Source organism: Engystomops pustulosus, chromosome 9 (genome assembly GCF_040894005.1).
Source record: "Engystomops pustulosus chromosome 9, aEngPut4.maternal, whole genome shotgun sequence".
Taxonomy (NCBI): Eukaryota; Metazoa; Chordata; class Amphibia; order Anura; family Leptodactylidae; genus Engystomops; species Engystomops pustulosus.
In genome coordinates this window covers 61963083-61976130 of record NC_092419.1, presented here as the reverse complement: position 1 = coordinate 61976130, position 13048 = coordinate 61963083, and the positions used below count along the sequence as shown (strand labels likewise).

The 13048-nt window shown below is 45.1% G+C and overlaps 49 pseudogenes; all 49 read right to left on the bottom strand.

Annotated features, from left to right (window-relative positions):
• Nucleotides 1-335: 335 nt before the first annotated feature.
• LOC140079878 (5S ribosomal RNA) lies at nt 336-454 on the bottom strand (annotated as a pseudogene).
• A 69-nt stretch (nt 455-523) lies between these two features.
• LOC140084936 (5S ribosomal RNA) lies at nt 524-642 on the bottom strand (annotated as a pseudogene).
• A 70-nt stretch (nt 643-712) lies between these two features.
• On the bottom strand, nt 713-831 carry LOC140090932 (5S ribosomal RNA; annotated as a pseudogene).
• Nucleotides 832-901: 70 nt separating this feature from the next.
• LOC140088346 (5S ribosomal RNA) lies at nt 902-1020 on the bottom strand (annotated as a pseudogene).
• Nucleotides 1021-1089: 69 nt separating this feature from the next.
• Nucleotides 1090-1208, bottom strand: LOC140083612 (5S ribosomal RNA; annotated as a pseudogene).
• Nucleotides 1209-1491: 283 nt separating this feature from the next.
• LOC140081622 (5S ribosomal RNA) lies at nt 1492-1610 on the bottom strand (annotated as a pseudogene).
• Nucleotides 1611-2247: 637 nt separating this feature from the next.
• Nucleotides 2248-2366, bottom strand: LOC140095052 (5S ribosomal RNA; annotated as a pseudogene).
• A 70-nt stretch (nt 2367-2436) lies between these two features.
• On the bottom strand, nt 2437-2555 carry LOC140085420 (5S ribosomal RNA; annotated as a pseudogene).
• Nucleotides 2556-2625: 70 nt separating this feature from the next.
• LOC140083455 (5S ribosomal RNA) lies at nt 2626-2744 on the bottom strand (annotated as a pseudogene).
• Nucleotides 2745-2813: 69 nt separating this feature from the next.
• Nucleotides 2814-2932, bottom strand: LOC140082018 (5S ribosomal RNA; annotated as a pseudogene).
• A 448-nt stretch (nt 2933-3380) lies between these two features.
• On the bottom strand, nt 3381-3499 carry LOC140079867 (5S ribosomal RNA; annotated as a pseudogene).
• Nucleotides 3500-3568: 69 nt separating this feature from the next.
• LOC140089193 (5S ribosomal RNA) lies at nt 3569-3687 on the bottom strand (annotated as a pseudogene).
• A 70-nt stretch (nt 3688-3757) lies between these two features.
• Nucleotides 3758-3876, bottom strand: LOC140090931 (5S ribosomal RNA; annotated as a pseudogene).
• A 70-nt stretch (nt 3877-3946) lies between these two features.
• Nucleotides 3947-4065, bottom strand: LOC140088959 (5S ribosomal RNA; annotated as a pseudogene).
• Nucleotides 4066-4135: 70 nt separating this feature from the next.
• Nucleotides 4136-4254, bottom strand: LOC140078875 (5S ribosomal RNA; annotated as a pseudogene).
• A 448-nt stretch (nt 4255-4702) lies between these two features.
• Nucleotides 4703-4821, bottom strand: LOC140079855 (5S ribosomal RNA; annotated as a pseudogene).
• A 258-nt stretch (nt 4822-5079) lies between these two features.
• Nucleotides 5080-5198, bottom strand: LOC140089940 (5S ribosomal RNA; annotated as a pseudogene).
• Nucleotides 5199-5268: 70 nt separating this feature from the next.
• LOC140093850 (5S ribosomal RNA) lies at nt 5269-5387 on the bottom strand (annotated as a pseudogene).
• Nucleotides 5388-5457: 70 nt separating this feature from the next.
• Nucleotides 5458-5576, bottom strand: LOC140093849 (5S ribosomal RNA; annotated as a pseudogene).
• A 259-nt stretch (nt 5577-5835) lies between these two features.
• LOC140090930 (5S ribosomal RNA) lies at nt 5836-5954 on the bottom strand (annotated as a pseudogene).
• Nucleotides 5955-6024: 70 nt separating this feature from the next.
• Nucleotides 6025-6143, bottom strand: LOC140094926 (5S ribosomal RNA; annotated as a pseudogene).
• Nucleotides 6144-6212: 69 nt separating this feature from the next.
• Nucleotides 6213-6331, bottom strand: LOC140079842 (5S ribosomal RNA; annotated as a pseudogene).
• Nucleotides 6332-6401: 70 nt separating this feature from the next.
• On the bottom strand, nt 6402-6520 carry LOC140090929 (5S ribosomal RNA; annotated as a pseudogene).
• A 70-nt stretch (nt 6521-6590) lies between these two features.
• Nucleotides 6591-6709, bottom strand: LOC140088947 (5S ribosomal RNA; annotated as a pseudogene).
• Nucleotides 6710-6779: 70 nt separating this feature from the next.
• On the bottom strand, nt 6780-6898 carry LOC140078874 (5S ribosomal RNA; annotated as a pseudogene).
• Nucleotides 6899-7346: 448 nt separating this feature from the next.
• On the bottom strand, nt 7347-7465 carry LOC140079831 (5S ribosomal RNA; annotated as a pseudogene).
• A 258-nt stretch (nt 7466-7723) lies between these two features.
• On the bottom strand, nt 7724-7842 carry LOC140089938 (5S ribosomal RNA; annotated as a pseudogene).
• Nucleotides 7843-7912: 70 nt separating this feature from the next.
• Nucleotides 7913-8031, bottom strand: LOC140093848 (5S ribosomal RNA; annotated as a pseudogene).
• A 70-nt stretch (nt 8032-8101) lies between these two features.
• On the bottom strand, nt 8102-8220 carry LOC140093847 (5S ribosomal RNA; annotated as a pseudogene).
• Nucleotides 8221-8479: 259 nt separating this feature from the next.
• LOC140090928 (5S ribosomal RNA) lies at nt 8480-8598 on the bottom strand (annotated as a pseudogene).
• A 70-nt stretch (nt 8599-8668) lies between these two features.
• LOC140094804 (5S ribosomal RNA) lies at nt 8669-8787 on the bottom strand (annotated as a pseudogene).
• Nucleotides 8788-8856: 69 nt separating this feature from the next.
• On the bottom strand, nt 8857-8975 carry LOC140079820 (5S ribosomal RNA; annotated as a pseudogene).
• Nucleotides 8976-9044: 69 nt separating this feature from the next.
• LOC140084935 (5S ribosomal RNA) lies at nt 9045-9163 on the bottom strand (annotated as a pseudogene).
• Nucleotides 9164-9233: 70 nt separating this feature from the next.
• Nucleotides 9234-9352, bottom strand: LOC140092000 (5S ribosomal RNA; annotated as a pseudogene).
• A 70-nt stretch (nt 9353-9422) lies between these two features.
• Nucleotides 9423-9541, bottom strand: LOC140083295 (5S ribosomal RNA; annotated as a pseudogene).
• Nucleotides 9542-9611: 70 nt separating this feature from the next.
• LOC140091999 (5S ribosomal RNA) lies at nt 9612-9730 on the bottom strand (annotated as a pseudogene).
• Nucleotides 9731-9800: 70 nt separating this feature from the next.
• Nucleotides 9801-9919, bottom strand: LOC140083845 (5S ribosomal RNA; annotated as a pseudogene).
• Nucleotides 9920-10367: 448 nt separating this feature from the next.
• LOC140079808 (5S ribosomal RNA) lies at nt 10368-10486 on the bottom strand (annotated as a pseudogene).
• Nucleotides 10487-10744: 258 nt separating this feature from the next.
• On the bottom strand, nt 10745-10863 carry LOC140098781 (5S ribosomal RNA; annotated as a pseudogene).
• A 70-nt stretch (nt 10864-10933) lies between these two features.
• Nucleotides 10934-11052, bottom strand: LOC140093844 (5S ribosomal RNA; annotated as a pseudogene).
• A 70-nt stretch (nt 11053-11122) lies between these two features.
• On the bottom strand, nt 11123-11241 carry LOC140093843 (5S ribosomal RNA; annotated as a pseudogene).
• A 259-nt stretch (nt 11242-11500) lies between these two features.
• Nucleotides 11501-11619, bottom strand: LOC140090927 (5S ribosomal RNA; annotated as a pseudogene).
• Nucleotides 11620-11689: 70 nt separating this feature from the next.
• LOC140094682 (5S ribosomal RNA) lies at nt 11690-11808 on the bottom strand (annotated as a pseudogene).
• Nucleotides 11809-11877: 69 nt separating this feature from the next.
• LOC140079796 (5S ribosomal RNA) lies at nt 11878-11996 on the bottom strand (annotated as a pseudogene).
• Nucleotides 11997-12065: 69 nt separating this feature from the next.
• On the bottom strand, nt 12066-12184 carry LOC140084933 (5S ribosomal RNA; annotated as a pseudogene).
• A 70-nt stretch (nt 12185-12254) lies between these two features.
• Nucleotides 12255-12373, bottom strand: LOC140091998 (5S ribosomal RNA; annotated as a pseudogene).
• Nucleotides 12374-12443: 70 nt separating this feature from the next.
• On the bottom strand, nt 12444-12562 carry LOC140083293 (5S ribosomal RNA; annotated as a pseudogene).
• A 70-nt stretch (nt 12563-12632) lies between these two features.
• On the bottom strand, nt 12633-12751 carry LOC140091995 (5S ribosomal RNA; annotated as a pseudogene).
• Nucleotides 12752-12821: 70 nt separating this feature from the next.
• LOC140083844 (5S ribosomal RNA) lies at nt 12822-12940 on the bottom strand (annotated as a pseudogene).
• Between the last annotated feature and the right edge of the window lie 108 nt (nt 12941-13048).

Sequence of the window (13048 nt, the reverse complement as noted above, 5' to 3'; positions counted from 1 at the left end):
ACTTGCCAAGCCTTAAGCTGCATCGCTGCTGCGATCTGACAAGAGCACACACATTCAGCTTAGAATGGCCGTTGACAGCAGTTGTTCAATTTGAACCTTCTTCTACTATCTCATATAGAAACTAACACAATTTTCAGGTTCAAAAAGGTCACCAGAACTTGGGATTCCAAGCCAGTCTCCCATGCTGGTACTTGCCAAGCCTTAAGCTGCATTGCTGCTGCGATCTGACAAGAGCAGGCACATTCAGCTTAGAATGGCCGTTGACAGCAGCTGTTCAATTTGAACCTTCTTTTACTATCTCATAGAGAAACTAACACAATTTTCAGGTTCAAAAAGGTCAACAGAACTTGGGATTCCCAGCCAGTCTCCCATGCTGGTACTTGCCAAGCCTTAAGCTGCATTGCTGCTGCGATCTGATGAGAGCAGGCACATTCAGCTTAGAATGGCCGTTGACAGCAGCTGTTCAATTTGAACCTTCTTTTACTATCTCATAGAGAAACTAACACATTTTCAGGTTCAAAAAGGTCAACGGAACTTGGAATTCCCAGCCAGTCTCCCATGCTTGTACTTGCCAAGCCTTAAGCTGCATTGCTGCTGCGATCTGACGAGAGCAGGCACATTCAGCTTAGAATGGCCGTTGACAGCAGCTGTTCAATTTGAACCTTCTTTCACTATCTCATAGAGAAACTAACACAATTTTCAGGTTAAAAAAGGTCAACAGAACTTGGGATTCCCAGCCAGTCTCCCATGCTGGTACTTGCCAAGCCTTAAGCTGCATTGCTGCTGCGATCTGACAAGAGCAGGCACATTCAGCTTAGAATGGCCGTTGACAGCAGCTGTTCAATTTGAACCTTCTTTTGCTATCTCATAGAGAAACTAACACAATTTTCAGGTTCAAAAAGGTCAACGGAACTTGGGATTCCCAGCCAGTCTCCCATGCTGGTACTTGCCAAGCCTTAAGCTGCATTGCTGCTGCGATCTGACGAGAGCAGGCACATTCAGCTTAGAATGGCCGTTGAGAGCAGCTGTTCAATTTGAACCTTCTTTTACTATCTCATAGAGAAACTAACACATTTTCAGGTTCAAAAAGGTCAACGGAACTTGGAATTCCCAGCCAGTCTCCCATGCTGGTACTTGCCAAGCCTTAAGCTGCATTGCTGCTGCGATCTGATGAGAGCAGGCACATTCAGCTTAGAATGGCCGTTGAGTAAGGACGTGTGGCACGTCTGAAACGCGTAGGCTTTTCTGCCCTACAAAATTTTTCTATTGGTACGTCTATGTCATACAGGATGCAAAGCCACAGTTTGTTGTACTTATTTTTAATCTGAAGAAACCTTGGAAAAATAAAGAATCAAAAATTTTTTTATCCACATCTGGTGCGGCATGCGTTTTCTTCCATTCAAGATTAGAATGGCCGTTGACAGCAGCTGTTCAATTTGAACCTTCTTTTACTATCTCATAGAGAAACTAACACATTTTCAGGTTCAAAAAGGTCAACGGAACTTGGAATTCCCAGCCAGTCTCCCATGCTGGTACTTGCCAAGCCTTAAGCTGCATTGCTGCTGCGATCTGACGAGAGCAGGCACATTCAGCTTAGAATGGCCGTTGACAGCAGCTGTTCAATTTGAACCTTCTTTTACTATCTCATAGAGAAACTAACACAATTTTCAGGTTCAAAAAGGTCAACGGAACTTGGGATTCCCAGCCAGTCTCCCATGCTGGTACTTGCCAAGCCTTAAGCTGCATCGCTGCTGCGATCTGACAAGAGCACACACATTCAGCTTAGAATGGCCGTTGACAGCAGTTGTTCAATTTGAACCTTCATTTACTATCTCATAGAGAAACTAACACAATTTTCAGGTTCAAAAAGGTCAACAGAACTTGGGATTCCCAGCCAGTCTCCCATGCTGGTACTTGCCAAGCCTTAAGCTGCATCGCTGCTGCGATCTGACAAGAGCACACACATTCAGCTTAGAATGGCCGTTGACAGCAGTTGTTCAATTTGAACCTTCTTCTACTATCTCATATAGAAACTAACACAATTTTCAGGTTCAAAAAGGTCACCAGAACTTGGGATTCCAAGCCAGTCTCCCATGCTGGTACTTGCCAAGCCTTAAGCTGCATTGCTGCTGCGATCTGACAAGAGCAGGCACATTCAGCTTAGAATGGCCGTTGACAGCAGCTGTTCAATTTGAACCTTCTTTTACTATCTCATAGAGAAACTAACACAATTTTCAGGTTCAAAAAGGTCAACAGAACTTGGGATTCCCAGCCAGTCTCCCATGCTGGTACTTGCCAAGCCTTAAGCTGCATTGCTGCTGCGATCCGACAAGAGCAGGCACATTCAGCTTAGAATGGCCGTTGACAGCAGCTGTTCAATTTGAACCTTCTTTTGCTATCTCATAGAGAAACTAACACAATTTTCAGGTTCAAAAAGGTCAACGGAACTTGGGATTCCCAGCCAGTCTCCCATGCTGGTACTTGCCAAGCCTTAAGCTGCATTGCTGCTGCGATCTGACGAGAGCAGGCACATTCAGCTTAGAAAGGCCGTTGACAGCAGCTGTTCAATTTGAACCTTCTTTTGCTATCTCATAGAGAAACTAACACAATTTTCAGGTTCAAAAAGGTCAACGGAACTTGGGATTCACAGCCAGTCTCCCATGCTGGTACTTGCCAAGCCTTAAGCTGCATTGCTGCTGCGATCTGATGAGAGCAGGCACATTCAGCTTAGAATGGCCGTTGACAGCAGCTGTTCAATTTGAACCTTCTTTTACTATCTCATAGAGAAACTAACACATTTTCAGGTTCAAAAAGGTCAACGGAACTTGAAATTCCCAGCCAGTCTCCCATGCTGGTACTTGCCAAGCCTTAAGCTGCATTGCTGCTGCGATCTGACGAGAGCAGGCACATTCAGCTTAGAATGGCCGTTGACAGCAGCTGTTCAATTTGAACCTTCTTTTGCTATCTCATAGAGAAACTAACACAATTTTCAGGTTCAAAAAGGTCAACAGAACTTGGGATTCCCAGCCAGTCTCCCATGCTGGTTCTTGCCAAGCCTTAAGCTGCATCGCTGCTGCGATCTGACAAGAGCACACACATTCAGCTTAGAATGGCCGTTGACAGCAGTTGTTCAATTTGAACCTTCTTCTACTATCTCATATAGAAACTAACACAATTTTCAGGTTCAAAAAGGTCACCAGAACTTGGGATTCCAAGCCAGTCTCCCATGCTGGTACTTGCCAAGCCTTAAGCTGCATTGCTGCTGCGATCTGACAAGAGCAGGCACATTCAGCTTAGAATGGCCGTTGACAGCAGCTGTTCAATTTGAACCTTCTTTTACTATCTCATAGAGAAACTTACACAATTTTCAGGTTCAAAAAGGTCAACAGAACTTGGGATTCCCAGCCAGTCTCCCATGCTGGTACTTGCCAAGCCTTAAGCTGCATTGCTGCTGCGATCTGATGAGAGCAGGCACATTCAGCTTAGAATGGCCGTTGACAGCAGCTGTTCAATTTGAACCTTCTTTTACTATCTCATAGAGAAACTAACACATTTTCAGGTTCAAAAAGGTCAACGGAACTTGGAATTCCCAGCCAGTCTCCCATGCTGGTAATTGCCAAGCCTTAAGCTGCATTGCTGCTGCGATCTGACGAGAGCAGGCACATTCAGCTTAGAATGGCCGTTGACAGCAGCTGTTCAATTTGAACCTTCTTTAACTATCTCATAGAGAAACTAACACAATTTTCAGGTTAAAAAAGGTCAACAGAACTTGGGATTCCCAGCCAGTCTCCCATGCTGGTACTTGCCAAGCCTTAAGCTGCATTGCTGCTGCGATCTGACAAGAGCAGGCACATTCAGCTTAGAATGGCCGTTGACAGCAGCTGTTCAATTTGAACCTTCTTTTGCTATCTCAAAGAGAAACTAACACAATTTTCAGGTTCAAAAAGGTCAACGGAACTTGGGATTCCCAGCCAGTCTCCCATGCTGGTACTTGCCAAGCCTTAAGCTGCATTGCTGCTGCGATCTGACGAGAGCAGGCACATTCAGCTTAGAATGGCCGTTGACAGCAGCTGTTCAATTTGAACCTTCTTTTACTATCTCATAGAGAAACTAACACAATTTTCAGGTTCAAAAAGGTCAACAGAACTTGGGATTCCCAGCCAGTCTCCCATGCTGGTACTTGCCAAGCCTTAAGCTGCATTGCTGCTGCGATCTGACGAGAGCAGGCACATTCAGCTTAGAATGGCCGTTGACAGCAGCTGTTCAATTTGAACCTTCTTTTGCTATCTCATAGAGAAACTAACACAATTTTCAGGTTCAAAAAGGTCAACAGAACTTGGGATTCCCAGCCAGTCTCCCATGCTGGTACTTGCCAAGCCTTAAGCTGCATCGCTGCTGCGATCTGACAAGAGCACACACATTCAGCTTAGAATGGCCGTTGACAGCAGTTGTTCAATTTGAACCTTCTTCTACTATCTCATATAGAAACTAACACAATTTTCAGGTTCAAAAAGGTCACAAGAACTTGGGATTCCAAGCCAGTCTCCCATGCTGGTACTTGCCAAGCCTTAAGCTGCATCGCTGCTGCGATCTGACAAGAGCAGGCACATTCAGCTTAGAATGGCCGTTGACAGCAGCTGTTCAATTTGAACCTTCTTTTACTATCTCATAGAGAAACTAACACAATTTTCAGGTTCAAAAAGGTCAACAGAACTTGGGATTCCCAGCCAGTCTCCCATGCTGGTACTTGCCAAGCCTTAAGCTGCATTGCTGCTGCGATCTGATGAGAGCAGGCACATTCAGCTTAGAATGGCCGTTGACAGCAGCTGTTCAATTTGAACCTTCTTTTACTATCTCATAGAGAAACTAACACATTTTCAGGTTCAAAAAGGTCAAAGGAACTTGGAATTCCCAGCCAGTATCCCATGCTTGTACTTGCCAAGCCTTAAGCTGCATTGCTGCTGCGATCTGACGAGAGCAGGCACATTCAGCTTAGAATGGCCGTTGACAGCAGCTGTTCAATTTGAACCTTCTTTCACTATCTCATAGAGAAACTAACACAATTTTCAGGTTAAAAAAGGTCAACAGAACTTGGGATTCCCAGCTAGTCTCCCATGCTGGTACTTGCCAAGCCTTAAGCTGCATTGCTGCTGCGATCTGACAAGAGCAGGCACATTCAGCTTAGAATGGCCGTTGACAGCAGCTGTTCAATTTGAACCTTCTTTTGCTATCTCAAAGAGAAACTAACACAATTTTCAGGTTCAAAAAGGTCAACGGAACTTGGGATTCCCAGCCAGTCTCCCATGCTGGTACTTGCCAAGCCTTAAGCTGCATTGCTGCTGCGATCTGACGAGAGCAGGCACATTTAGCTTAGAATTGCCGTTGACAGCAGCTGTTCAATTTGAACCTTCTTCTACTATCTCATATAGAAACTAACACAATTTTCAGGTTCAAAAAGGTCAACGGAACTTGGGATTCCCAGCCAGTCTCCCATGCTGGTACTTGCCAAGCCTTAAGCTGCATTGCTGCTGCGATCTGACGAGAGCAGGCACATTTAGCTTAGAATTGCCGTTGACAGCAGCTGTTCAATTTGAACCTTCTTCTACTATCTCATATAGAAACTAACACAATTTTCAGGTTCAAAAAGGTCACCAGAACTTGGGATTCCCAGCCAGTCTCCCATGCTGGTACTTGCCAAGCCTTAAGCTGCATTGCTGCTGCGATCTGACAAGAGCAGGCACATTCAGCTTAGAATGGCCGTTGACAGCAGCTGTTCAATTTGAACCTTCTTTTACTATCTCATAGAGAAACTAACACAATTTTCAGGTTCAAAAAGGTCAACAGAACTTGGGATTCCCAGCCAGTCTCCCATGCTGGTACTTGCCAAGCCTTAAGCTGCATTGCTGCTGCGATCTGACAAGAGCAGGCACATTCAGCTTAGAATGGCCGTTGACAGCAGCTGTTCAATTTGAACCTTCTTTTGCTATCTTATAGAGAAACTAACACAATTTTCAGGTTCAAAAAGGTCAACGGAACTTGGGATTCCCAGCCAGTCTCCCATGCTGGTACTTGCCAAGCCTTAAGCTGCATTGCTGCTGCGATCTGATGAGAGCAGGCACATTCAGCTTAGAATGGCCGTTGACAGCAGCTGTTCAATTTGAACCTTCTTTTACTATCTCATAGAGAAACTAACACATTTTCAGGTTCAAAAAGGTCAACAGAACTTGGGATTCCCAGCCAGTCTCCCATGCTGGTACTTGCCAAGCCTTAAGCTGCATTGCTGCTGCGATCTGATGAGAGCAGGCACATTCAGCTTAGAATGGCCGTTGACAGCAGCTGTTCAATTTGAACCTTCTTTAACTATCTCATAGAGAAACTAACACAATTTTCAGGTTAAAAAAGGTCAACAGAACTTGGGATTCCCAGCCAGTCTCCCATGCTGGTACTTGCCAAGCCTTAAGCTGCATTGCTGCTGCGATCTGACAAGAGCAGGCACATTCAGCTTAGAATGGCCGTTGACAGCAGCTGTTCAATTTGAACCTTCTTTTGCTATCTCAAAGAGAAACTAACACAATTTTCAGGTTCAAAAAGGTCAACGGAACTTGGGATTCCCAGCCAGTCTCCCATGCTGGTACTTGCCAAGCCTTAAGCTGCATTGCTGCTGCGATCTGACGAGAGCAGGCACATTCAGCTTAGAATGGCCGTTGACAGCAGCTGTTCAATTTGAACCTTCTTTTACTATCTCATAGAGAAACTAACACAATTTTCAGGTTCAAAAAGGTCAACAGAACTTGGGATTCCCAGCCAGTCTCCCATGCTGGTACTTGCCAAGCCTTAAGCTGCATTGCTGCTGCGATCTGACGAGAGCAGGCACATTCAGCTTAGAATGGCCGTTGACAGCAGCTGTTCAATTTGAACCTTCTTTTGCTATCTCATAGAGAAACTAACACAATTTTCAGGTTCAAAAAGGTCAACAGAACTTGGGATTCCCAGCCAGTCTCCCATGCTGGTACTTGCCAAGCCTTAAGCTGCATCGCTGCTGCGATCTGACAAGAGCACACACATTCAGCTTAGAATGGCCGTTGACAGCAGTTGTTCAATTTGAACCTTCTTCTACTATCTCATATAGAAACTAACACAATTTTCAGGTTCAAAAAGGTCACAAGAACTTGGGATTCCAAGCCAGTCTCCCATGCTGGTACTTGCCAAGCCTTAAGCTGCATTGCTGCTGCGATCTGACAAGAGCAGGCACATTCAGCTTAGAATGGCCGTTGACAGCAGCTGTTCAATTTGAACCTTCTTTTACTATCTCATAGAGAAACTAACACAATTTTCAGGTTCAAAAAGGTCAACAGAACTTGGGATTCCCAGCCAGTCTCCCATGCTGGTACTTGCCAAGCCTTAAGCTGCATTGCTGCTGCGATCTGATGAGAGCAGGCACATTCAGCTTAGAATGGCCGTTGACAGCAGCTGTTCAATTTGAACCTTCTTTTACTATCTCATAGAGAAACTAACACATTTTCAGGTTCAAAAAGGTCAAAGGAACTTGGAATTCCCAGCCAGTATCCCATGCTTGTACTTGCCAAGCCTTAAGCTGCATTGCTGCTGCGATCTGACGAGAGCAGGCACATTCAGCTTAGAATGGCCGTTGACAGCAGCTGTTCAATTTGAACCTTCTTTCACTATCTCATAGAGAAACTAACACAATTTTCAGGTTAAAAAAGGTCAACAGAACTTGGGATTCCCAGCTAGTCTCCCATGCTGGTACTTGCCAAGCCTTAAGCTGCATTGCTGCTGCGATCTGACAAGAGCAGGCACATTCAGCTTAGAATGGCCGTTGACAGCAGCTGTTCAATTTGAACCTTCTTTTGCTATCTCAAAGAGAAACTAACACAATTTTCAGGTTCAAAAAGGTCAACGGAACTTGGGATTCCCAGCCAGTCTCCCATGCTGGTACTTGCCAAGCCTTAAGCTGCATTGCTGCTGCGATCTGACGAGAGCAGGCACATTTAGCTTAGAATTGCCGTTGACAGCAGCTGTTCAATTTGAACCTTCTTCTACTATCTCATATAGAAACTAACACAATTTTCAGGTTCAAAAAGGTCAACGGAACTTGGGATTCCCAGCCAGTCTCCCATGCTGGTACTTGCCAAGCCTTAAGCTGCATTGCTGCTGCGATCTGACGAGAGCAGGCACATTTAGCTTAGAATTGCCGTTGACAGCAGCTGTTCAATTTGAACCTTCTTCTACTATCTCATATAGAAACTAACACAATTTTCAGGTTCAAAAAGGTCACCAGAACTTGGGATTCCCAGCCAGTCTCCCATGCTGGTACTTGCCAAGCCTTAAGCTGCATTGCTGCTGCGATCTGACAAGAGCAGGCACATTCAGCTTAGAATGGCCGTTGACAGCAGCTGTTCAATTTGAACCTTCTTTTACTATCTCATAGAGAAACTAACACAATTTTCAGGTTCAAAAAGGTCAACAGAACTTGGGATTCCCAGCCAGTCTCCCATGCTGGTACTTGCCAAGCCTTAAGCTGCATTGCTGCTGCGATCTGACAAGAGCAGGCACATTCAGCTTAGAATGGCCGTTGACAGCAGCTGTTCAATTTGAACCTTCTTTTGCTATCTTATAGAGAAACTAACACAATTTTCAGGTTCAAAAAGGTCAACGGAACTTGGGATTCCCAGCCAGTCTCCCATGCTGGTACTTGCCAAGCCTTAAGCTGCATTGCTGCTGCGATCTGATGAGAGCAGGCACATTCAGCTTAGAATGGCCGTTGACAGCAGCTGTTCAATTTGAACCTTCTTTTACTATCTCATAGAGAAACTAACACATTTTCAGGTTCAAAAAGGTCAACAGAACTTGGGATTCCCAGCCAGTCTCCCATGCTGGTACTTGCCAAGCCTTAAGCTGCATTGCTGCTGCGATCTGATGAGAGCAGGCACATTCAGCTTAGAATGGCCGTTGACAGCAGCTGTTCAATTTGAACCTTCTTTTACAATCTCATAGAGAAACTAACACATTTTCAGGTTCAAAAAGGTCAACGGAACTTGGAATTCCCAGCCAGTCTCCCATGCTTGTACTTGCCAAGCCTTAAGCTGCATTGCTGCTGCGATCTGACGAGAGCAGGCACATTCAGCTTAGAATGGCCGTTGACAGCAGCTGTTCAATTTGAACCTTCTTTCACTATCTCATAGAGAAACTAACACAATTTTCAGGTTAAAAAAGGTCAACAGAACTTGGGATTCCCAGCCAGTCCCCCATGCTGGTACTTGCCAAGCCTTAAGCTGCATTGCTGCTGCGATCTGACAAGAGCAGGCACATTCAGCTTAGAATGGCCGTTGACAGCAGCTGTTCAATTTGAACCTTCTTTTGCTATCTCAAAGAGAAACTAACACAATTTTCAGGTTCAAAAAGGTCAACGGAACTTGGGATTCCCAGTCAGTCTCCCATGCTGGTACTTGCCAAGCCTTAAGCTGCATTGCTGCTGCGATCTGACGAGAGCAGGCACATTCAGCTTAGAATTGCCGTTGACAGCAGCTGTTCAATTTGAACCTTCTTCTACTATCTCATATAGAAACTAACACAATTTTCAGGTTCAAAAAGGTCAACAGAACTTGGGATTCCCAGCCAGTCCCCCATGCTGGTACTTGCCAAGCCTTAAGCTGCATTGCTGCTGCGATCTGACAAGAGCAGGCACATTCAGCTTAGAATGGCCGTTGACAGCAGCTGTTCAATTTGAACCTTCTTTTGCTATCTCAAAGAGAAACTAACACAATTTTCAGGTTCAAAAAGGTCAACGGAACTTGGGATTCCCAGCCAGTCTCCCATGCTGGTACTTGCCAAGCCTTAAGCTGCATTGCTGCTGCGATCTGACGAGAGCAGGCACATTCAGCTTAGAATTGCCGTTGACAGCAGCTGTTCAATTTGAACCTTCTTCTACTATCTCATATAGAAACTAACACAATTTTCAGGTTCAAAAAGGTCAACAGAACTTGGGATTCCCAGCCAGTCTCCCATGCTGGTACTTGCCAAGCCTTAAGCTGCATCGCTGCTGCGATCTGACAAGAGCACACACATTCAGCTTAGAATGGCCGTTGACAGCAGTTGTTCAATTTGAACCTTCTTCTACTATCTCATATAGAAACTAACACAATTTTCAGGTTCAAAAAGGTCACAAGAACTTGGGATTCCAAGCCAGTCTCCCATGCTGGTACTTGCCAAGCCTTAAGCTGCATTGCTGCTGCGATCTGACAAGAGCAGGCACATTCAGCTTAGAATGGCCGTTGACAGCAGCTGTTCAATTTGAACCTTCTTTTACTATCTCATAGAGAAACTAACACAATTTTCAGGTTCAAAAAGGTCAACAGAACTTGGGATTCCCAGCCAGTCTCCCATGCTGGTACTTGCCAAGCCTTAAGCTGCATTGCTGCTGCGATCTGATGAGAGCAGGCACATTCAGCTTAGAATGGCCGTTGACAGCAGCTGTTCAATTTGAACCTTCTTTTACTATCTCATAGAGAAACTAACACATTTTCAGGTTCAAAAAGGTCAAAGGAACTTGGAATTCCCAGCCAGTATCCCATGCTTGTACTTGCCAAGCCTTAAGCTGCATTGCTGCTGCGATCTGACGAGAGCAGGCACATTCAGCTTAGAATGGCCGTTGACAGCAGCTGTTCAATTTGAACCTTCTTTCACTATCTCATAGAGAAACTAACACAATTTTCAGGTTAAAAAAGGTCAACAGAACTTGGGATTCCCAGCTAGTCTCCCATGCTGGTACTTGCCAAGCCTTAAGCTGCACTGCTGCTGCGATCTGACAAGAGCAGGCACATTCAGCTTAGAATGGCCGTTGACAGCAGCTGTTCAATTTGAACCTTCTTTTGCTATCTCAAAGAGAAACTAACACAATTTTCAGGTTCAAAAAGGTCAACGGAACTTGGGATTCCCAGCCAGTCTCCCATGCTGGTACTTGCCAAGCCTTAAGCTGCATTGCTGCTGCGATCTGACGAGAGCAGGCACATTTAGCTTAGAATTGCCGTTGACAGCAGCTGTTCAATTTGAACCTTCTTCTACTATCTCATATAGAAACTAACACAATTTTCAGGTTCAAAAAGGTCAACGGAACTTGGGATTCCCAGCCAGTCTCCCATGCTGGTACTTGCCAAGCCTTAAGCTGCATTGCTGCTGCGATCTGACGAGAGCAGGCACATTTAGCTTAGAATTGCCGTTGACAGCAGCTGTTCAATTTGAACCTTCTTCTACTATCTCATATAGAAACTAACACAATTTTCAGGTTCAAAAAGGTCACCAGAACTTGGGATTCCCAGCCAGTCTCCCATGCTGGTACTTGCCAAGCCTTAAGCTGCATTGCTGCTGCGATCTGACAAGAGCAGGCACATTCAGCTTAGAATGGCCGTTGACAGCAGCTGTTCAATTTGAACCTTCTTTTACTATCTCATAGAGAAACTAACACAATTTTCAGGTTCAAAAAGGTCAACAGAACTTGGGATTCCCAGCCAGTCTCCCATGCTGGTACTTGCCAAGCCTTAAGCTGCATTGCTGCTGCGATCTGACAAGAGCAGGCACATTCAGCTTAGAATGGCCGTTGACAGCAGCTGTTCAATTTGAACCTTCTTTTGCTATCTTATAGAGAAACTAACACAATTTTCAGGTTCAAAAAGGTCAACGGAACTTGGGATTCCCAGCCAGTCTCCCATGCTGGTACTTGCCAAGCCTTAAGCTGCATTGCTGCTGCGATCTGATGAGAGCAGGCACATTCAGCTTAGAATGGCCGTTGACAGCAGCTGTTCAATTTGAACCTTCTTTTACTATCTCATAGAGAAACTAACACATTTTCAGGTTCAAAAAGGTCAACAGAACTTGGGATTCCCAGCCAGTCTCCCATGCTGGTACTTGCCAAGCCTTAAGCTGCATTGCTGCTGCGATCTGATGAGAGCAGGCACATTCAGCTTAGAATGGCCGTTGACAGCAGCTGTTCAATTTGAACCTTCTTTTACAATCTCATAGAGAAACTAACACATTTTCAGGTTCAAAAAGGTCAACGGAACTTGGAATTCCCAGCCAGTCTCCCATGCTTGTACTTGCCAAGCCTTAAGCTGCATTGCTGCTGCGATCTGACGAGAGCAGGCACATTCAGCTTAGAATGGCCGTTGACAGCAGCTGTTCAATTTGAACCTTCTTTCACTATCTCATAGAGAAACTAACACAATTTTCAGGTTAAAAAAGGTCAACAGAACTTGGGATTCCCAGCCAGTCCCCCATGCTGGTACTTGCCAAGCCTTAAGCTGCATTGCTGCTGCGATCTGACAAGAGCAGGCACATTCAGCTTAGAATGGCCGTTGACAGCAGCTGTTCAATTTGAACCTTCTTTTGCTATCTCAAAGAGAAACTAACACAATTTTCAGGTTCAAAAAGGTCAACGGAACTTGGGATTCCCAGTCAGTCTCCCATGCTGGTACTTGCCAAGCCTTAAGCTGCATTGCTGCTGCGATCTGACGAGAGCAGGCACATTCAGCTTAGAATTGCCGTTGACAGCAGCTGTTCAATTTGAACCTTCTTCTACTATCTCATATAGAAACTAACACAATTTTCAGGTTCAAAAAGGTCAACAGAACTTGGGATTCCCAGCCAGTCCCCCATGCTGGTACTTGCCAAGCCTTAAGCTGCATTGCTGCTGCGATCTGACAAGAGCAGGCACATTCAGCTTAGAATGGCCGTTGACAGCAGCTGTTCAATTTGAACCTTCTTTTGCTATCTCAAAGAGAAACTAACACAATTTTCAGGTTCAAAAAGGTCAACGGAACTTGGGATTCCCAGCCAGTCTCCCATGCTGGTACTTGCCAAGCCTTAAGCTGCATTGCTGCTGCGATCTGACGAGAGCAGGCACATTCAGCTTAGAATTGCCGTTGACAGCAGCTGTTCAATTTGAACCTTCTTCTACTATCTCATATAGAAACTAACACAATTTTCAGGTTCAAAAAGGTCAACAGAACTTGGGATTCCAAGCCAGTGTCCCATG